The following is a 24,131-nucleotide window of genomic DNA, read 5'->3' on the forward strand; positions in this document are numbered from 1 at the left end:
TTTTGTTGACATTTGTTATAACTCAAGGTGTTCTACTTAGTTGGAACCCCCATAAAGCTCCAAGAGTAGTGTCAACTTTTGTTTCTTCTGCGGACCTGTGGATTAGTTTGGTATTGGACACATTATTTTAAACTTACCCTTTAGAAACAGATTACATCAAGCTCCATCGTGAAATACTTTGTAATCCCAGCAGTTATACTAGCATTCTGAGAGCAGCCACAAAAGGATGTTATGAAGGAAGTAACATAACACATTTCAGGTTCATTCTCACAGCAATGTGTAGTGGTGGCCAAGTTTATACTTTATTCACTGGCTTTGGAGTCAGGTGGATCAGGGCTCGAATCGCATCCCCGATTCTTAAAAGCTGTATGGTTAGAGACAATGTATCTAAGTCGTGTGAGGCTCAGTTTATAAATCTGTACAATGGAGATATTAAAACTAACCTCACTAGTTGTTGTGAGGATTAAATAACATAAAAATAAACGTAGCACTTATTTTAGAGCTGGGAAAATAGATTAAATTAAACGCAGTTTTAATTAATGTGAGGAGCCAAGCTAAATGTAGTGGGAAAGTTGGGAAGCTGGTGCAATATTAGAGTGAAATTATTTTAAAAGCATTAATGAGGGTGGGTGTGGTGGCTCATGCCTATAATCCCAGCACTTTGGGAGACCGAGATGGACAGATCACGATGTCAAGAGATTGAGACCATCCTGGCCAACGTGGTGAAACCCCATCTCTAGTAAAAAGACAAAAAAATTAGCTGGGCATGGTGGTGCACACCTGTAGTCCCAGCTACTCGGGAGGCTGAGGCAGGAGAATGGCTTGAACCCAGGAGCGGAGGTTGCAGTGAGCCAAGATCGCCCCTGCACTCAGCCTGGGCAACAGAACAAGACTTTGTCTCAAAAAAAAAAAAAAAGATAAAAGATGAAAAATGCATATCTCAGGGAACATCTATGAGAAAAAATGTAGTGATGTATGCCAATTCTTTTAAAGATAAGATACTCAGTGGGTGATAATAATTATTAAGGAGGGAAAGTATATTAAAGTTGTTAGAATATTGGCTTCACATTCAGGCAGATCCAGATTACTAGTTGTGTGACCACAAATAAGGTTCTTAATCTATATCAGATCCTTTAGCAGCAAAATGAGAATAATACCACTGTAGTTGACATTATGGCTGACTCCACCACCCATTCCACCTTCCCCAGCTCTAGGTAGAGAGTATGCTAATTTCAGCGGTTTACAAGCAAAGGTGAGTTTTGCCCTCTAGAGAAAATTCAGCTATGTCTCAAGACCTTCCTGATTGTCACAATTGTGAGTGTTACTGGCATGTAATAGGTAGAGGTCACTGTCGGATGCACTTTCTACAGTGCATAGGAAAGCCCTCCAGAACAAAGAATTCTCTGGCTGAAATATCAATTGTGTCAATGTTGAGAAACCTTGGCCTAATAACAAACCATGAATGTCCCAGGCACTGTGCCAGTGTTAATACATTAGCATATGGCATTCTCCTACAGATAGGTATTTGTCCAGGGTGTATGTGTCTTACATTGATATAATTGGACTTAAATGCAGAAATCATATTCAAGATTAAAATCTCTCTCTGTCTTCACCACTCTTCTCCCACCTTCAATCTCTTTACCTCTCCTTTCCTCCTCCTATCTCACGTTCCCCATTTTCTACTCTCCCACTGAAACTGAAGAAAAAAGACTGTAGCTCTGATTAGTATCAACAGTCGTCTTAAGACTGCAAGGTAAATCTGCTGTAATAGAGACAACAGAGAAAGTGACAGAATGAGTGTTGGAATTTGATTACTGTGTTGGCCTCTTTTTGAACTATCTCCCTTGCTAGACTACAAACCCCATAAGATAAAACATGTATAATTTGTTCACCACGTGGTGTATAACACAGTATATGGCATATATAAGTGATGTAGAAACGATAAATAATTGTTCTTCTGCTTTTCTTTTCTGTCTGTCTTTTCACAAGAGTAAGTTACTTAAGAATTTTCCTTTTTTCATAACGAAGATAAAATATTATTTGTTCAATCATACACACACACACACACACACACAAAGAGAGAGAGAGCAAGAGGAGAAAGAGACAGTAAAGAAAGAAAAAAAGAGTATCATGGCATAGTGGAAGTTCAAAATATCTGAATAATAGCCTAATTTAATCTTGGCTTCTAATCTTGACCCTGTCTATTTTATATCACATCATAGAGTCATCCATGAATACAGGATTTTTTTTCTATTTGGCAATGTTTTCCACGTTCCAGAATAAGGAAAGTCTGGCATATACTTAGCACTCAATAAATTCTTAATGATACTCAATAAATTCTTAATGAATGAGTAAATATCACTTACCTTTTCAGAGCTACAATTGTTAATAATACTTACCTTAAGGTTGTATTAGAATTCAATTAAATAAAGTAAGCTAAGTGTTGAATGCATTACAGATGTTCAATACACATTAATTTATTTTCTTTCTTTTTTTTCCCAAAGAATTTTCTGCTAGGAAACATCCCAGACAGCTGGATACTAATCAAGTGTACTAAATGGGTCAAATTATCTGCATAATGAAAACAAACCCAAAAGGATTGACAGGTAGGGAAGAGAATAAAGCTTGTTGAGGCAAAAATATTCCTTAATATATGTAGATACATCTAAATCAGTAATTTTATTTATATCTTTAAAAATATAGCCACTTCTTTGAAAACCAGAGATGCTGTAAACACATACTACTTTCATAATTTTTTTTCCAGGTCAAGAACAATTGAATATGCATTATATGAATATCTGATCAGTCTATTAAAGAAGTAATGCACAATTGTTTAATTCACAAAACCAAATACTTTATGACTCTATTTCAGTTTATTTGTTTTATAAAGAATTTGTATAACATGCCATTAGCACTGATTACTGAAGTTAATAGTTTTACCTTACATAGTTAACATAGAACATAACATAGATATTAGCCAATCAGTCTATACATATTTGCACTTGGTAAAAAACTGTTCCATAGACTTATTGACATACTTAAAATTTTCAAGATTAGAGATAGTTTTTGAGTCTGTTTTGTAGATAATTATTAATTTGTGGAAATTTCACTATTTCACATTTTTATATGTCACATATTTTATCAGAGTAATTGTTGCAACCAAAATTGTTAATTTCTCTGAATTTTCAAAAAGCAACCCGGCAAACCAAATAGGTACCTCGTTTCGTTTTATGGATAACATAAACCTACATATATTACCTCATATAATATTCATGATATTTCACAATATATTATGAGGTACATAGGAATTAATTTTCTTCATTTTCAAGGAAAGAAGCCAGCTATTTAATGTTGAACAAATGCTTGTTTGATCAAAGGCTTATTTGACCATCTGCAGACAGATTATTTCTTTTCCAAACTGATTTATTTGTTAATATAATGAGCATATGTGTATTGAAGCTATGAGTAAGCAACAGAGTTGAAACATAGCTCCTGCATCTATTAACTGTGTGACTTTGGGCAGGGAATAAATTTTACCATACCTCAAGGTAGATAATTATAGTGTCTATCTCACAAGGTGTTTGCATGAAATCTATCACTGTATTCTTGGAAAGCACAGAAACACACTGACTCATCATAAATGCATAGTCATGAAAGTTATTATTATTAATTCAAAAACATAATAATTTTCCTTTTTTTTGACAGGGTCTTGCTCTGTCACCCAGGCCTGAGTGCAGTGGTGTGATCTCATCTCAGCCTGCTCAGTAGCTGGGACTATAGGCACACACCACCACATCCGGCTAGGCTTTGTATTTTTTTTTTTTTTTTGTAGAGACAAGGATTCATCATGTTGTCCAGGCTGGTCTCGAACTCCTGGGCTGTACCTGCCTTGGCCTCCCAAAAGTACTGGGATTATAGGCATGAGCCATTGTGCCCAGGCTAAAGTTAACTTTTCAACTGCCAAACTGATTTTGTTTGTAAATTTCACAACTACGTATTTTGTTTGCACCAGAATATATTGCTTAGTTGAAAAATAAAATGTATTGAGTTTTAGAAGTGGCTTTCATACCCTAATGCAGTGGCTTTAAAAATGCCTAATGGTCTTCTAGAGACCTTCAAACATTTTCACATTTCTGGACTCCTTTCCAAAGGTTTTTGATCCAGGAAGTACTGGCCAAGGCTATATTAATACTATTCAACTTCCTCGTTCATTCATAACTCACCAAATACGATGGAACATTACTACGTGCCAGGCACTATTCTTGGCACTTATGATAACAGTGGCGAATGAGGAAGACAAAACGTATTGAGTATCAAGAGTGACAGACGAAGACTAGTTCAGACTGAAGTTAGGTGAGAGATAAAGGGCTGAGACTAGCTTAGTAGCCACTAAACAGAGAGAATATATAGATGTCTGCTACTGTTTGCATGCAAAGTTTTATAAAAGATGAAGTTTGAGAAAAACTGAGGAACAAAAAATATAAGTATTATGTTTTTTATTTGACAAACAATAATTGTATGTACACATGAATTTTGATGATTCTGTTTGACTGAAATAAAGGAAAGACTGAGGATGGGATAGATTGGGATGAGAGGAGAAAAAAGGACTCTATACTATGTTTGAAACATTTGTTAGAAATACATATAGGAATGTTAAAGATAAAAATATTCTGGAACTATAGAAAAAAGTTGGGGCTAGAGACAAAATGTGTGCTTCAGCAGAGTATTTTTGCAGGTTTCTAAATTTTTCTGAGAGTCTAATTGTTAAGAGGCAAAAGATAGCCACACTCATCCTTAGAAGCAAGGAGTGTAGCCTATTTAACTTTGGGTCAGGTGCCCTGCCCTGGCCCAATCAGCTGGGGCCCTTGATCCTACACACCTAATATGGCCTCTTTGGGAAAAGGATAGAATAGTTGCTTTGTGCATTTATAAATGTCTGTAAGCAGATTCCACAATGATGAATAACAGTAGTAAACATTATGCAGAAAACTCCAAAGAACCTACTATCAGTATGTCCTTTAGGGTTAACAGTCAAAAAGAAAAGAAATGGACATACAAGAGCGACATATAAAATTATCAACTCAAATGTAAAATTATTGTAATAATTTTGTTACAATAATAAAATTTTTTCCTTCATTCGTTCCTGCCTTCCTTCCTTCTTTCCTTCCTTCCTTCCACCCTCCCTCCATACGACACTCCTTCCTTCCTCTCTTCCTCCATTTTTCCCATAATAACAGATATTTAAATATATATATATACTGTATAATCTGGTTGCCATATGTCCACTACTTATTTTAAACAACAGAACTAAAACATTTCCTATATTTTGAAGCAGCTCAATGCCTGCATTATCAATTATTTTTAATTCATTTGCTTCTATTTATACTTTCTTGCACAAAAATATACTAGATATGTTTTAATTTTGCATTTTTAATTTTATGGAAAAGAAATCATACCACACAATATTTTTGTTGTTCACCACTTTTCTGCTCATTCATTTATTGAATGTGGCTATAGTGCATTCATTTTCACTTCAGTACAGAGTTTTAGTTGTGTGACTATATTGTAGTTTATTTGTCTTGTGTTGTGAAATTACATTTGGATTCTTTCTAGATTGTTGTTGCTATGATATGCAATTTTAGAATAAGCATTCTTGCATATTTCTCTTAGTATATGGAAGGTATTATTCTCTGTACTGTATGCTTTGATATGGTACTGTTGTGTTATTGAGTATGAATATATTTAAATATATTAGATGATACAAACTTATGTTCTAAAAGTGTTGTTTAATTTAGTCTCCTAACAGCAGTGAATATAATTTATCATTAATCTATATTGTCTCAAACTTTTGCTATTTTTAATGTTATAGAGAATTGAATGCTTTGTCTATATGCAACAACAGTACTCTTTGTAATAGCAGTATATGTATTTCAGGGAAATATAAATTATAGATTTTATTGACACCTAATAATGCATTCTCAGTCACCCAGCTAAACTAATTTACCAACAATAAATTTACTTTTTTGCATAAATTTTTGGAATACAAGTGCAATTTTGTTACATGCACAGATTGCATAGTGGTAAAGCCAGAACTTTTAGGGTATCCAACAGCTGGAAATTTTACATTGTACCTTTCAAGTAAATTTACCATTTAAAAGAGAATTCTGCCAGGTACAAGTTCTAATTTGACATTCTCAGCTCTCTTAAGGCTTTTTTAAAATTAGGTTTACTTTTACTCTTGAGACATTAGTCTATGTATTAATAATAATTGCTGTTCTGTTTCAGTTAGTATGTTTTATATTTCTGTCTGCTTTTAGAACTTTTATATTTTCTTCTGCATTTTCACAATCATGTATTTTGGGGTGGATCTCATTTATTAATTCTTTTGGAGGATATTGCACTACTGGAATCTGATAATTCTTGCTTTTCCTAAATTCTGGAAAAAAATTAGCCATTTTATTTCTGAATATTATATCTCCCTCATGCTCTCCACAGCTTCCTTCCAGAATATATTTTAGAATTTTTTTTTTTTTTTTTTACTTTCTTACTCTATTTTTCTTCTCTCAGAATCTTTGATGATTTCCATCTCTTTGTCTGTGCTACATTCAGGGTAGCACCTTGGGATATATGTTTGAGTTGATGAATGTTCTTTTCAGCTGTGTTTAATCTGCCATTTAACCTTTTCATTAACTTTTTTGTAATTTTAATTATAGTATGCATCCCATAAATCCTGTAAACAAATTAATGTATTTTAGGCATAAATTCCCAGGCATGAATTCATAATTAGTGAAGCTAACTAATGAACATATTCATTATTCAAGCCAGAAAGTGTTGAATGTTTGTCTATTACTTTTATTTTCTTGCTATGAGTTATATATATATACATATATATATACACACACACAAGCCATTTATAAATTCTAGAGTTTCTATTTAATTTAAAACTGTTTATTTCTACAGACTTTTGTTCTTTCATCACATTTTTAAAAACCTTTTAAATATATGAAAAGTACAGATTTGATGATATTGTATATCTGCAAATATTATTACTTTCTCCCTTGTTTTGTTTATTCCCGTTCAGGTTCTCTTGTTTTAGTATTTGGAATATATTTTTTTATTTGGAGGCAGGGAACCTAAGGCTGTTTCAGGCCAACTTCCTAGAACTAAATTGAAAGGAAAACTAACTTTCCACGCCTAAGTAACAAAAGGGCCAGAGGCTACTCCCTTTGACTTTTTACGCAGGGCAGATAGGAAATTGGCTGTCCCCAACAAATCAGACCGATTGCAGGTAGAGTCTTCCTTTGCAAATTTGTAACTGCATCCTAGCCTCTGGTTGGTTGCTTTTTGCAACCAATCAGATGCTTGCACAGGAGTGTGACCTTTGTAACTTCACTTCAGCTTCTGGTTGGCTGTTTTCTGCAACCAATCAGACTGATAGCAGGCTACACTTCAGTTTCATGAAGTGAACGTGAAGTGGCCAACAGGAAACCTCTAGGGAGTATTTGAACCCAGGAAGATTCTGTATCCGGGCCCTTGAGCCACTGGTCGGGTCTGCTCGCACACACACTGTGGAGTGTACTTTTCATTTTCAATAAATCCCTGCTTTCGTTCTTCTGTAGCTTCATTCTTTCTTTGCTTTGCTGGATGTTTTGACCAATTCTTAACGGTATGACTCTTGATTTTATCTGACTTTCCTTTTTACATGACCTTTTCCCCTCACTTGATTGGCTCAATGTCACCAGGCTTTGGCCAATACTGGGGGCATCAGAGATTTTTTTACAATTTTGAATTCTCACTATTACTTTGCTTTTGGTTGATGCTTTTTTTATGCAATCTGATTGATCTACAAAAGTGGTTTGGGTTTTAGGTGGCATTAGGTGTTAATCTGGACTATTGTTTCTCACCAACCACAGCATACAGCCACAAATGAAAGTCATTCTTTCTAAACCTTAGAAATGTTTTAATCCATGCATATCTTCTCATTTCTAGTAAAACAACACTCATAAAGCTGTAAAGATATAAAATTTGTTATACATTTGTTGCAAATTAAATGTTGATAAAAATACATATTTATCAGACATAAATCCAAGAAAAAATATCCTTCTCATTCCTTGGATGCTATATTAAAATGTGAAAAGTGGGTTAAAATTTATTAAATAGTCAAAAATGCCCCTAATGACATTTTTTAGGCAAGCTTTATTTCTCTATTTTGAATATTTTGTAGAATATGCATACATCATTCAAATGAATGTTTGCCTGTATTTCTACATTATAATCAAGAGGAAACATTAAATTATGTTTTATCAATGAAGAAACATTAAGAAGAAAATTTCAAGTGATTATTAAATTAGCACTGTATACCTTTGTAACATACTTAAATATGTTGGGCCAGTGACACTTTTGGACAGCTATTCATCTTAAAATAACTCCTCACAAAAAGTTATTTTGTTACAATGCAGTTTTTAAATTTCTTGTTTTTAAAGATGGCTAATAAAACCTTCATATTACAGTAACTTGTGTTTTAAAAAACAAGAGTATTGGCTACACGCAGTGGCTCATGCCTATAGTGCCAGATACGTGGGAGGCTGAAATGGAAGAACTGCTGGAGCCCAGGGATTCAAGGCTGCAGTGAGCTACGATCACACCACTGCAATCCAGCCTGGGTGACAGAGAAAGATTCTGTCTCTTTTTAAAAAGAGAAAAATATAGAGGTTTTATTTTATTTAATTTTTTAATAAGAGCTTCATTATTTCCTATTATATATTACTACAGAAAGTGCACAATGTTGTTATAAACAAGAATCATATGTAATATTGTATTTATATTTGTATTAAAAATTACTATGATAGGCCAGGCGCTGTGGCTCACGCCTATAATCCCAGCACTTTGGGAGGCCCAGACGGGCAGATCACCTGAGGTCGGGAGTTTGAGACCAGCCTAACCAACATGGAGAAACCCCATCTCTACTAAAAATAGAAAATTAGCCAGGCGTGGTGGCGCATGCCTGTAATCCCAGCTACTCGGGCAGCTGGGGCAGGAGAATCACTTGAACTCAGGAGGTGGAGGTTGTTGTGAGCCAAGATCGTGCCATTGCACTCCAGCCTGGGTGACAGAGCTAGACTCTGTCTCAAAAAAAAAAAAAAAATACTATGATAATATAGCAGAAAATATATAGAAAAATTATGATGATATTATAGTAAAAATTATTAGGATAATATAGTAGAATATAGTATACATATTACTATGATAATATAAAAATTACTATGATAATATAATATGTTGTCATAAACAAGAACCATATGTAATATTGTATTTATATTTATATTAAAAATTACTATGATAATATAGTAGAATATTTTACAGATAAAATAGTAGAAAAAATATTTTTACTAAGTGGAAAAATATTTAACCATTCCTATAATGTACATTTAAATTTTGCATAGCTCACAATTTTTAAAAAACTTCAGTAATATTTTTGACTTATATAACTTATTAAAAATTAATCCAGTATTCTGTTTTTAAGTGTATATATTTATATTAAAAATCTTTTTTTACTTATATAGATTTACAAATGTATTTATGTGTGTCTTAAAACACAAATTAAAGTACAAAAAAAATTTGAATCTCTTTCACATAAATTTATTACAAAATGTTCTGCTCTTGAAAGAAAATAAACAGATATATTCAAAATATGGAACTAAATAACATCTGGAATATTACTTAGATATTATTTGAATACTAACCATTTAAATGAGAAATGTTATACTTTCTAAACTGCCTTTTAAAATTATGAGTCACAGTTTATTTGTACTTCCGTAATCATGAATAATACTGTAAGTTTTTTCCTCTCTTTCCTACTTTGGTTGTGATTATGAGAATAATAATGAATATGCACATGCATTATGGTTTGACGATTTGAGAAGCTCGAATCCAAGAGCTTTGCAAATATTGTTGGAAATTATTTTTACTTTAATAGTCTATGTAATTTCATCAATTCTTTATTTGCTAGTTCATATAATATCACAGATCAGATGATTATAGGACCTATTGATGTTGATAAACAGATAGATAACTTAAACTGTATAAAGGAAACCATCTTCTTTGTTTATTTACATTTCATATCCTAAAAGATATATTTTTAAAAATAATAAGAAAAAAATACAAAGTTAGAATTGTGAAATTTAAGAGGAAGAAATAATAAGGGTAATAAGGTCTGATTATGAATTGTAAAATAAAATAGAATATCCCTAGTAGCTAACACCAAAAGTGAAACACCAGGTTTACTATATATTAGTGCTCCTGAAAAGATCACATTTTAATGAAATTAAATGCCCATTTCTATGGTTATTATATTTAAATACAATTGACAATAACAATAGCAAATTCTAGAAACTGTCTATATAAAATCACAATTAATTTTTCCATCATTGTTTAATACGAATATTATCATTCCAAGCTTATGTATGATGCCCCTGGGCTCAGACACGTAGTTATTCTACGAATACATCCAATATTCCACCACCTCAGAACCTTTTCAAGCTCCCTGCCTTATGTCCTGAACTTTATTTTCCTGTATGTGACCTGACTAGGATCCCTTACTTCAGTCTGCTCCAGTGTCATCTTATGTGAAGGACCATCTGAGAATTACACACATTATCTTCCTCCTCCAACCCTGGGACACTTCCCTATCACTTCCCCTTGCTTACACTTACCACTATCCAGCATATTTTATAGTTATCTATAATATTTCCATAAATCTATTCTCTCTCACTAGATTGATAGCTCCATGGGAGCAATGGAATTTTTTCTCTCACCTGCTTCTCTGATTTTAATTTCTTAAATGTTAATTTGAATTACTACTTAAAGGTGATTTGTTAATCATGTCGGTAGGAATCTTTCTCAAGATGCTTAGTCACATCAGCAAAGCCCCTTTTTTGAGATAGTCCATGTTTTCCATACATTCACACTTTCCATGATTAAGTCCTAGATATATTTGGCTGGGTGTGGGGGAGAAAAAGGAGGCACTGGAGTGGTGGTAATGGTAAAGGTTAATTTTACTGCATGTAAATTTTAAATATTTAATCCTTGGGTGTTCCATGATATAGTCACTTGTGACATTTTGATGAATGAAACGTCATAAAATTTGATTTTGAAAGAAAATGATTTAGCTTTTAAATTATTTTAATATTTTGATATTAATATTAATATGTTAACACTTTAATAAATCTAACATTATTCCATTTACCACACTCATTAAACAGAAATCATAAATATTACATATAACAGAACCTGGAGTTCTGTCTATATAGTATTTGTCATTTATAAAAAAACAAACTGTCATATATTGTTAAACTTGAAACTGGTACAGACACTCTGGAAAACAGTTTGGCAGTTCCTTAATAAATTAAACTTACTATGACCTTAACGTATACTTTCTTGTCCTAGCATAAACAGTCCAAGACATTCACCTTGGACGAATAAAAATTTATTTCCACACAAAACCATGTACATGAATGTTTATAGCTGTTTTACCGCTAATAGACAAAATAGAGAAGCATCCTAACTGTCCTTCAACAAAAGAATGGATAAACTGTACAACATTCACACAGTGAAATACCACTCAACAGTGCAAAGAAACAAATTATTGGTAGACACACACTGTAAGTTAATTTCAAATGCATTATGCTTAGTGAAAGAAACCATTTTCATATGTCCCCATACTGTAGGACTCTATCCATATGACTTCTGGAGAAGGCAAAACTATAGGGACAGAGATTAGATCAGTGGTTGCCATGAGGTAAGAATAAAGAGAAGATGCGACCATAAAGCCTCAGCAAAGGAAATTTTTTGAGTGAGGGAACTGCTCTGTATCCTAAATATGATGGTTGTTACACAAATCTATAGATATAAGAAAGCGCAATAGAGCTGTACACTGGAAGGGTGATAAAGGTAAATTTTACTATATATAAATGTAAAAAAAATCTCTAGGTATTACATGATATAATAATGTGATATTTTGATTAACAAAACTTTATTCCAAGAAATCTGATTTGTGAAAGCAAATTATTTTGGTTTAATTTTTTCATATTTTTAATATTAATATATTTAACATTTTAATAATATATTTCATGTTTTAATAAATCTAGTTAATCATTTGATAATTGTATTTCAATTCAACATTTTGTTCTTTGAAGACACACACACACTTTTTTCCTTTTTCTTTTTTGGAGTGGATTTAAATTAGATACTACAGTTATATCAATGAACTTCAGGACTTGAGGATGCAAGGGTATTTGGGAAATATTCCTTAGAGTTTTAAGAACATGCCAAAGTAATTACCTCTGTCACCAAGTAATACAATAAAAAACAAATGAAAATAAAATAGGCATACAAACAACTATCCCTTACTCATATTTAAATTCTCGAAATCACGGTTTAAACTAACGCTGATTTTTCTTTCTTCAGATTTCAACTCCAGCACATTTCTTGCTGATTGTTATTTTTCTCCTAACAGTCAGCATTGTCCTGATGCTCTACAAACTCCAGTGAAGAAAGTGCATCCTACTAATAACAAGAAAGACTTAGGACACTGCACTTTTGTTTTGTTTTGCTTTTATGGAAAACAAACAAACAAACAAACAAAAAAATAAATCTACTTTCCCTAACACAGGCTTATGTAAATGGAGCCATCTGGCTCCACTCCAGTCTCAAGAGGAGTGACATGTGCAGCATACTACTTTGTGATCATTTACAATTTGGGCCTTAAGAGACTTTTTCCTCTATTTGAATTGTTTCTCCTGCCTGATTCTTTCTTAAATGTTAATTAGCATTAACCCTCAAAGATATTTATTAACCGTGTTAGCAGGCATCCAGTGGATTTTATAAAATGACCTCAAACTGCAATTTGAGGTTAGTTCCAAAGAGGTCAGACTGTTTCCTTCTGATTACTTAAGATTTCTATTTGATGAGGCAGTTTAAGACAAAAATATATAATAACTTTGCAAATGATCAAAATATTCTTCTAATATTTGATTAAGTAATACTCAATCTAATATATTAAAGCCTTTCTTTTTTATTTCCTCTTTCCTCCTAGCCTCTGGTCAACTCTTTTCCAGATTCTGTGAGCACTACAGTGTAACAATTTTTTTTCTTCTCTAAGACCTAAGCCAGCAGTAATGGACTTTAAGCTGATCACCCGTCTAATCTTAAATTGTTTCTCTTTAATTCAGGATTTTCTCAAATCATTGCTGACCTACTACTTGAAAACCACAAATCCTCAACTAATTTCTGACACAGCGGATTATTGGGAAACTTCATCTGTTGTACCAAAGCAAAATTGTAACACTTGGAAAATTGAAACATTCAGACCGCTTTTGCCACCTCTCTTAACTGAAAGATTTTCTGTTCTTATCTGTTTGTTATTTTACACATGGTTATTCTAATGGTATTATTTTTGAATCCAGAATAAACATTTAGGAACAAGGTATTATCCATAAATTCAAAATAACCATGACAAGTTCTTTATTAAGGAAAAATAAAAACTTCAAAGGATGACTAAGAATAATACATCTAGAGTATGTTCCATTTAAATGGATTTTAAAAACTAACAATAAAAATGATTTTTGAAACAAATTTTATCTGCATTTTTTTCTTTTACACCATATTTCCATTTCTATTTACACTGGAATAATTATTTTACAGAACTCGAGTTGTCTTCCCAGCTGAGGAAAGAGCCACAGACCCCGTTACATAGCAGAGCAAGCAGCATTAACAGTAGCATTCTCTGGTGATACATGTAGGAAGATAATAGTTAAACGATTCATTGAAATATATGAATAGTTTGGATTTATTTTACCCCAAAAAGACATTTCTCCAACATGGTCATATATTATCTCATTGGGATCAATAGTGAATTCTTGATTTTCAGTGATCATTGCTGAAAAATGTATATCTCATCTAATTCTGTGTCGAGTTAGTTAAAGATATGTTTAGGATGTTTGGAAACCATATAGTATTCTGGGAAGTGTGATTTTGTTTTCCTTCATAAACCAGAAGATTAAAGTCTGAAAATAAAAGATAAAAAATAAACTAAAACAGCATAAGTGTACACACCTGTAATACTGTAATCTCTAATCCATAAACTCCTCAACTCCTGCTGAGACTGTCAGGAAGGGTTTGTTTTGATCTGAACAGAGTGAAGAACATTCGGCTGAACAAGCCCTGTTCACTCAAAAACATTCTTTAACAAAACATTCTCTATGTGCCTAACTTATCAATAATGTATGTCATTATAATAAAGATGTATAAATTATGTCTTTTATTCATCACATTTCTCAATGTCACATTAACTCTGCCATTATTGTCAATCTTATATTAGTCTCATGCAGTTCTTTACTAAGTAATTTAAAATTCAAATATAATGAAATCTCCCCTGATATGTACTCCAATAAGTAAGGAAAGCAAAATGAGCCCTCTGGGATAATAAAAGTGTTTCAATATGGTTAATCTCAGATTTAACAATCCTGGGCTATGTTACCATTTTATTTAAATAAAATTTTATCAGGAGCCTATTTCTAATAACTAAAGTTAACTGATGTAAAAATTAACGTGTAGGTTAAACAAAGTGCCAGTAAGTAAAGGAAAATATAAAGCTCCCTGAGATCAGAGACCAGAGCTTCACATGTCTGAGATTCTCCCTTAATTCATCTAATGATGTTACCGGCAGAGCAGAAGACTCAAAAGTTGACAGTTTTCTGACAAGCAAGGATACATTATTCTATGTTCTTTACAAAAAGTCATTTCCTCAACTCTTTGAATATTTTCTGTGAGATTTGTTTAATGCTTTTAAAAGAAAATTTTACATATTTAAGAATGTATTCAATATGTTTTTTTCTGTGAAGTTGTGCTTAGGGGTCAGAATTTTATACATTCTTTTGAATTTATGATTTTTGAATCTTTTTAGTTGTTCTTTTAATTTAATTTTTTTTTTGAGATGGAGTCTTGCTCTGTTGCCCAGGCTGGAGTCAGTGGCACCATTTCAGCTCACTGCAACCTCAGCCTACCGGGTTCAAGTGATTCTCCTGTCTCAACCTGCCGAGTAGCTGGGACAATAGGGATGCACCACCACACCTGGCTAATTTTTTGTATTTTTAGTAGAGATATTGGTTAGACTGGTCTCGAACTCCTGACCTCGTGATCTGCCTGCCTCGGCATTTTTCAAACCTGTGTTTCCCATTTAAATTAAAAAATCTCAGGAGTGGTCACTACACTACTGCTTATCAATTTCATATCCTGCACTATACAAATGTAAGGAATTAATATATCTATGACAACAGAATACTGCCAGTATTAAAAGGATAACAAAGGTCTTCCTCCCTATCTCTCATTAGGTTTCTAAGCACTGTTTTTTAAAGAGAAGTAGTATGTTATGAAAACTACTCACAAAAAAATCTGCAAAACAACAATGAAAAGATACAGACTTTCTAAAGTTATTTACAAAGTTTCAGGTAGAAATTGAAACTAAAATTTGGGTGTATATTTCCTTTTGTTTTTTAAATTACCTTTATGCTTGAGAGCTGCTGTGCTGAACAAAACAGACTGTTGATGTGAATCTATAGAGCTTTAATTTATAACTAATAATTTAACATTATGGCAGTTATTTTGTCAAAGATAGTGATAAAGACAGAGAGGTCTTTAGCTCAGTTACATGAATAGGAGACTATCCAGCTTTTTAAAAATCTGAAACTGATGTTCGAATTGCTTTGAGATCTCATAGACCAAATTCAATTTCTGCAACTGAAAATTGAGAAATATCAGGAAAATTTAGATGAATTAGTCTGGTGGTAGTCATTGCCCTTCATCTCAATTTTAGATATTTGAATAGTTCCTATTATTGATAGAAAACCATCAGAGCGAAGGGTTTAAATCACCATTAGGGAGACATTTCTTGGTGGACAGCTAATCCCCAAAATGATCAAAGTAAAAAGATAGATATTATCAAAAGTTATTTGGTGTTAGAACTTGAAGGGTGTAGAGTAGTCTAAAAACAACATATTTAAATACACACAAAATAACTCTTTGTAAAATTTGCCACTTACATTGTCCTGCGCCAGAAATTTTAAAAGTTAAATAAACACAAAATCATATTTGATTCATATTTACATAAACTGGAGTACAAGTAAAAGCAATCAAGTGAAGGGAAGATACTCAGACATTGCTTTCCTCAATACATTCTTGATGGTATACTCTGTTTTGGAAATCTAACTGCATTTTAAATTCTAAGAATGAATGTGTGTATACAAAGAAGTGTACACATACAATGGCAAAAAAGCCTTACTATATTCATATTTCTTAAATTTATTTATTTATTTATTTTGAGACAGGGCTGAGCCAGTTGCCCAGGCTGGAGTGCAGTGGTACAATCTTGGCTCACTTCAGCCTCAACCTCCCAGATTCAGGTAACTCTCCCACCTCAGCCTCCTGAGTAGCTGAGACTACAGACATGTGCCACCATGCCCAGCTAATTTTTTGTATTTTTTTAGTAGAGACAGGGTTTCATCATGTTGCCCATCAAGGTCTGGAAGTCCTGTATTCAAGCAGTTCACCTGCCTCAGCCTCCCAAAGTGCTGGGATTACAGGCGAGAGCCACTGTGCGCAGACCCTGCATAGTGATTTCATTTCTCTTTGCTTCTTTCTTTGTTTTAGGGTTTGAATGTATGGTTTGGGAGATAGTATTGCGTGTGTATGTTTTTTCCTTTGGCAGAAATCCTTAGATTTGGGTTGGTTAGATAGACAACTGGCAAAACTGTGTTAGAGGAATGACACGAAGAGTTACTAAAAGGAATTTAAAATAATGTAATCGACGTAGACTTAACTGACAGCAGACTTAACTAGATCTTATTTTTCTTTACTTTAATCAACAAAACATCAATTATTTGTTAAAAAAAATAAAAAGAAAGAAAACACATTGCATACCAGGTCTTGAGCCAGACACTACCGAAGCAATTAGCAATACTATTGAATTCCTCCCTACACAGAGATTACTATCTGATTTGGGAGAGAGAAAAACAAATACAACACAATTTGAAATTGTCCTAGGGAGCAGCTTCCTGTGTCATTACAATTCACAGAAAAATCAGTTAACTCAAACCTGGGAGGTCAGTGAAGCCTTTCTCAAAGTGTGGACATTTCAAGTGACATGAGTAGCAGTTGCATAGGAAAAGCTGCTAGTAGACAGAAAGCAAATTGCAGTATGTGTGGAATTTAGAATAAACTGTTACGTAACATCATTCTCTAAAAGGTGACATAAACTAGAGTCTTCTTCAGTGAACTACTGTAATTTTCAGAAGCTAGATGACCAGCACTCTCCACACGAATTCATATTCATGAGGAGTCGATGGAAAGAGCTCTACATTAGAAGAAATGTACTTGATTTCAATAAATAAAAGGCATTAGATAAACGTCTGCCATATTTCTTCAATCATACTTGGATACAAAAGGAGTCAGTACTTTCAAAGTGTAGAATAGACTACAGAGTAGACAACAGCAAAGGATTTCATTTCCATATCATCATTACCTTTATCTGTATTAGAAAGTCAACATTAATAATTCATTTATCAGCAAGCTTAGTATATTCTGAAAGGTCCACCAGGTTTGTAATATATTCTAGTGTTGTATTCCTAACACAGAAAAACATATAGCACACTCCTCATTTTAGAAAATGCACATGCTAAATGCGATATTGAAATACATCACAAATATTTCTATAGCAATTCAAGAATCCCTGCAATGTCAACACAATTCTGACATAAGCGATCCTCTACAAAATGATTGTAAACCTTGATTAAAAACTTTACTGTTTAAACATATTTTTCAAGCTTGGTCAACTTAAGCTTTAAAATAGCTACATTTATGACTGTTAACATTTTATTGCTTTGGTAGTTCACAAGAAATGCAATAACTAATGGTTCTGAAGAAAGTCTGTGTAACAAATTCTCAAATCTCAAATCATATAATAGCATTAGAAGGGAAGACCAATAGTATTTTAAACTAAATTAATGTTACATGTTTTCAAGGGTATCAGCCAGTTATTTAAGCACAAATAAATTAAATTAAACATTGAGACCTCTGCCCAGAAAAGAACAAAAAATAACAATAGCAGACACAATGACAAAAAAGTGTTGCTATATCCACTACTGTTAAGTTTGTTTCATCAAAATTCAGTCACATCTCTAGGAACACTTAGAAAGCAAAACAATTCTCTATTGTTTCTGATGTTTTGTATTATTTCTGTCTATCTATCTATCTATCATCTATCAATCTATCTATCTATCATCTACCTATCATCTATAATCTATCAGTCTGTCTGTCTTTCTATCTACTTCTATCATCTCTCATATTTATACCACTGAGTCTCTATACTTTCTAAATTTTCAGTGTTTCTCAGACATTTTATCTTTTGCTACAATATCCTTAATGGTACCTTTAGCATCTTTTAATTTTTCTTAAATTCATCTCTCTTCATATTTTTTAGGATTTAGTCCCATGATTTTTCTACCTAAAATATGTGAGTATAATTCATAGATAAGCAATACCTTTTGTTGATCAAATATCTTCTCTTATTCAAATGCCAGTCTTACAATTTAATTCATTTTCTCCTTAAGACTAGCCTTCTTAAGTCTAAGGAACTACAGTTAATCTTCCATAGGAAAATGCTCACACCTAATATAATTCATTCATTTTACAAGTAAGGACACTGAAGACTAGAAAGAATAATGCCTTGCCAAGCAAATCAGGATTCATCTAGTCCCCATGTGCAATATCATCCAAGTTTATTTTCTCTTTATCCTTTTTTCTCCCATTAATGCCTTGATTTCACCAAAGCCCAACTGGAAGTTGTCAGTTTCCCCCATGCTGTTCTCATGTTAGTGAGTGAGTTCTCATGAGATCTGATGGTTTTATAAAGGGCTCTTCCCTTTATAAAACCAGTCTTGGGTATGTTTTCATAGCAGTGTGAAAAGAGACTAATACATTTCCCAAACCCATTTCTTTTCCTCCTGTGCACAAAACTAGACTGCATTTCCCAGCCTCCCTTGAAGTTTGGTATAGCCATGTGACTGAGTTTTGGCTGGTGAAAATTGATAGAGTAGTGTATGCCACTTCCAGCTTGGTTCATAAAAGCCTTGCAGGAGTGATCTTCATTTCCCTTGCCCATTCACTTGGTGAATGGAGAAGACCCATAGTTCTTGATATGAAGCAGAGGCCCAAAACCAAGGAAGCCTGGGTTTCTGACTACAACATAAAGCCCACCCAAACCTGGAAAACACATGCTGGACTGCAAGAAATAGCATTTTAGATGTGTTACATCACGACTGAGTTAGGAATTGTTTGTTACAGCAAGTAGCATGCTTGACTAATAAACTTGCATTGGTATTATACATATATTATTTTGCAATTGTACCCTTGGTATTTTCAGGAGAGGGTTTTATCAGAAATTTCACTGACATTTTCATTAATGCAAATGCTATCTTTATTCAAACATAATGAATATTCTAGTGGTAATGGGTGATAAGAACTTGAAATTATATTTAATATATATTAGATTTCAGTAATCAACTTTTATACTTTAGGAAGTCATAATTTGATTCTGTCTCTTCCTCATTTAATAACTTTAACCAAATAATAATACTCAAAATATCATGACAGTAATGATTAATTTAAATTATTAAATTTAAAATAAATATTAATTTTAAAACTCTATGATTCATATTTTCTTTATTAAAGAATTAACTCAGGATTTCTTCATGAGTCATCTATCTATACAACATATTATATTTTTATCTTTTAAGCATTTCACAAAACACGGCAGGAGGATGGACATTCTTGTGTTGTAAATTATTACTTGGATTTCTGATATTAGGTGTGTTAGGAATTAGGAATTCATTTATTGACATACATACAAAATATATAAGTTACTTTATGTGTATAACTGAGAAAAATGAATTATTTTTAAAATGTATTCTTTTTTCTTCCACAATTCGAATAGCAGTCTAAATATCCTAGAGTCAACCAAGCTTTGAGTAGCAATTTATGATCATCCACAAAATAGAGAAGGCCTGAATATTCTGCTTTAAACAATATTTAGTTTTGTTTAATGATAGAAGTCCCATTTTATTATAATACTATAGAATACTTGGATATGGTTTGATTGGTGAGAAGTGTAGGGTAATGGTAATCCATGTTTATCCTTGAACAGCTTGTAAATGCATAAAATAGGCTGGGTGTGGTGGCTCACACCTGTAATCCCAGAACTTTTGGAGGCCATGGTTGGGCAAATCACCTGAGGTCAGGAGTTCGAGACCAGCCTGGCCAACATGGCGAAATCCCATCTCTACTAAAAACACAAAAATTTGCTAGGTGTGGCAGTGCATGCCTGTAATCCTAGCTACTCAGGAGGCTGAGGCAGGAGAATCACTTGAACCCAGGACGCGGAGGTTGCAGTGAGCCGAGATCGTGCCATTGCACTCCAGCCTGAGTGACAAGATTGAAACTCTGCCGAATAAATAAATAAATAAATAAATAGCACGAGTTATTATAACTTTATTGGAAATGTAAGTAAATTTACTTGCATGCAAATAAACTGCTTCTTCTCCAGTTTCTGATGTGCATGACTGTAGTCCAGCTAATTGAAACATGATAGAAACTTGTAAATTACATGGCCAAAGAATACAGGCCATCTTTATCCACCTTCCTACAAAAAATTTTCTCTAATAAACATTCTATGTTTTATACTGCTTTTCTCCTAAAACCGTATGATTTATTTACAAAAATATAAAAGTTATTTCCATTTTAATTAATGTTATAATATTTTGTAATATGGTATCATAATTTTGAAAAACACTAGAAGATTAGAAAAATCAATGCCAATAATGCAGACATTGGGAGGAGATTCCATCTGTCTGATATGGTTCTGAATCATGTAAGATTTACAAAATTAGTACATCTTTATTTTTATTCCTCTTTTCTATCTGTGTCAGTGAATGTAAATGAGTCAGTCTATACAGCATCTTTAAAATCAGTTTCAATAAACTGCAATAGGTATAAAAGAAAGGAAGTTCATATGCCATAATTTGCTTGGTTGGCATCTAATGGGTACACATGATTAAATGTTGGGTTGATGGTACACTGAATTTTAGATGCAGGATGATGTCAAATTATCCATGTTAAATTAGCACAAATCCAAATTTGGATGGACAATAGTGCAAGTCCCTTTTTCCTCTATTAAACAAAACAACTTAAAGATAATGTATCTGTTCTTGGGCGAAGTGGCTCACGCCTGTAATCCCAACACTTTGGGAGGCCAAGGCGGGCACATCACGAGGTCAGGAGTTTAAGACCAGCCTGGCCAACATGGTGAAACCCCGTCTCTACTAAAAATACAAAAATTAGCCAGGCGTGGTGGTGTGTGCCTATAACCCCAGCTACTCAGGAGGCTGAGGCAGGAGAATCACTTGAACCCGGGTGGCAGAGGTTACAGTGAGCCGAGATTGTGCCATTGCACTCCAGCCTGGGCAACAGAGCAAGACTCTGTCTTAAAAAGAAAAAAGAAAAAAGAAAAAAGAAAAAAAAACAGTGTCTATTCTCTTATCTCTCGTGTTATTTTATGTAAAATGAAGAAAAACGTGGAAATACTTTGGAACCAGTAAAAATATTCATAAAATTCAGTTAATGAAAACCATAAGAAAATCAAAGTTATAAAAAAGTGTTATTATTCACCTTCTGTGTCCATTTGTCTCTTTCTCCCCATGTGCCTCTTTTGATTGAACGTTAAAATTATATATTATCTCTAACTCAAAGGCAACTAGTTTTAAATAAAGGCACTGATATTACTGAGTTCATAAAAAAAATTAGCTGGTTCTGCCTGATTTCTTTCCCTAGAACCCTATGTTCTTGTCGAAAATTCTATAGTTCTCTAATTCTTTTAATCAATTTGACTTTTTATATTCATTAACTATTGTCACATTATTATTTGTATTTCCAGTTGTCAACTATGTATCTTGCTGCTTCTGAAGTATTTTTTTTCTTATGTTTTCCTATTTTGATCCTTATTTGTCACATTTGGTTAAAAATCTCCTGTTTTAAATCATTCATTGTTTCTTCGTGTCATTCCTGAGGAAATTTACTCCTTATTTCAGAATTTTGTTTCCTTACTTTTGCTATTGTTCTTTTTCATACCCAGAATAGGATCAAAAGAAAGCTCTGTCCTTTGTTCTCCTTTAAGACAAATGTTACTCTATTTGCAGGAATATTTGGACAATCAGAAAGACAATTTAGTTGGTAAAAAACATAGTCCGGTAGAATAAACAAAGACAGTTTGCCCATCTGGTTTCAAATATATATTTCACTAGTTACTAACTGATGTTCTTATCTAATTTAAATAAAATAATGTCTCATAAGTAAAATGTGGATATTAATACCTAGTCTATTACAATGTTTTGAATTTCTGGCTAAATTACATTTACTAGTGTAAAGTTAGGAATCAGTAAGTGACAAATGTAATATTATTTACTTTGGGGAAAATTTTGAAATAAATATTTCATCTTTATACCAGTTATAACTATGATGGAATTAGCAGTGGATTAAGATTGCATAGTACATTCATGTCACATAATTTATCCAGCTTGGAATCTCATTATGTCCAAATTTTAAACAAAACTTTAGGTAATGTTAGAGAAAAGCAAATGAGATGACCTGGACTATTACAGGTCTTATAATGCTCATCAAAAAGAAAACAAAGATGTGACTCTTCTATTGTTCTGCGGACATCCTACTCATTTTCTTCACAACTATTGAGGCTTATATTAGTCTTTCTCTTCAAAATAAGTTTTTGCCGTCATGGAAGTCCATATGAATGACTAACTTTGACAGTTTTGCTTCAATTTTTTTTTTTACTTTCTTATATATGGGAAGTTGTATTTCCAATTAATATTAGCTATTCATGTTTATGCATGCATCTAGAATTATGTTTTCCTGATGTACTTATTTCAAACATCTTATAATCCAGTATTCTCTGATATAAATCATTGTGATCTCATTTCAATAATATCATCCTTTGAACAACTATCAGCTCAACCTCCATATGACAATCAATAACTTGCTTTTTTCTACTAACTTTTCAACTTAAGCCTGCTTTAATTGGCTTCCCTTCTTAGTGACAGTCCCATATAATCTAAATGCTCATTTTGTTATTTAAGGTTAAATTGTTTTAGGGATTAAACTAATCTAAGATGAAGTCATTTTTACCAAATACACTATATTTCTATTAGTTGTAGTTTCAATAAAACAGAGAAAAAGTTAATTTTATATTTTATAATTCTTCTCAGTTCACACTCACTACTATAGGAACGCCATCAAAGTTCTTTGCAAAAGACATTTTGATCCCAACTTTCTCTAAATGTGTAAACCTTGTAGAAGTCTGTAGGTTCAAATATATGTTGACTGTATCTCTGTAAATATTCTTCACAGGTTTTCAAACTTGAAGAATCAACTCCCAAACTAACTCAAAGTATTCCATAAAAATTCAGTAATTTCCACATCACAGTTTAATCTGATTTATTAACTTTTACAAATGTAAAATATCATTAATTTTATATATAGGAAATTAAAATACCTCTGAATATCATTATTTTAATTAGTAGTTTAAACATATAGCAAGTGAATGTTCTTCAGGTTCTCTTTTGAAAGAAATGTCAGAAATTGAATATTTTACACATTAGTCAATGCTTTCCTTAACTTTCAATTACAACTATTATTCAGATAGTTACATGCACATTTCAAAAATATTTGCCATAATGTTGTATTTTCTTAGTTTGTATGTTCATATCTTTTTCTTGCAATAAAGGAAAAATGCTACTTTTAGAATGATACAAGTGAGTGTTTTCCCACCAGAGCTAAAATTTCTGTTTTAACACTTAGTCATACAGTAAAAAAGATGGATGCATTTCCTGTGCAGCCATTTACCATCTGGTTAAGCAAATATACTTAAAGATACTTCTGCTTTTGTGATCAAGTGACAACAGATCCAAGAGCAGACAGAGCTTGGACTCTAAAATGATGATTGTACAGCTGTAGTT

At 32.8% G+C, this 24,131-nt stretch overlaps 1 protein-coding gene and 1 long non-coding RNA gene across 4 annotated transcripts in view; one reads left to right on the forward strand and one right to left on the reverse strand.

Moving 5' to 3' along the window:
• Positions 1-13,632, forward strand: part of LOC129035379 (uncharacterized) — a 44,374-nt gene extending 30,742 nt beyond the window's left edge. For both annotated transcript variants that reach the window (XR_010126165.1, XR_008502178.2), the window contains 2 exons: positions 2,505-2,606; positions 13,230-13,632. This is a non-coding gene — a long non-coding RNA (uncharacterized LOC129035379). The remainder of the gene's footprint in view (positions 1-2,504; positions 2,607-13,229) is intronic.
• FSTL5 (follistatin like 5) overlaps positions 1-24,131 on the reverse strand; it is an 814,279-nt gene that overhangs the window by 470,831 nt on the left and 319,317 nt on the right. The window lies entirely within an intron of this gene.

Source organism: Pongo pygmaeus, chromosome 3, assembly GCF_028885625.2.
Source record: "Pongo pygmaeus isolate AG05252 chromosome 3, NHGRI_mPonPyg2-v2.0_pri, whole genome shotgun sequence".
NCBI lineage: Eukaryota > Metazoa > Chordata > Mammalia > Primates > Hominidae > Pongo > Pongo pygmaeus.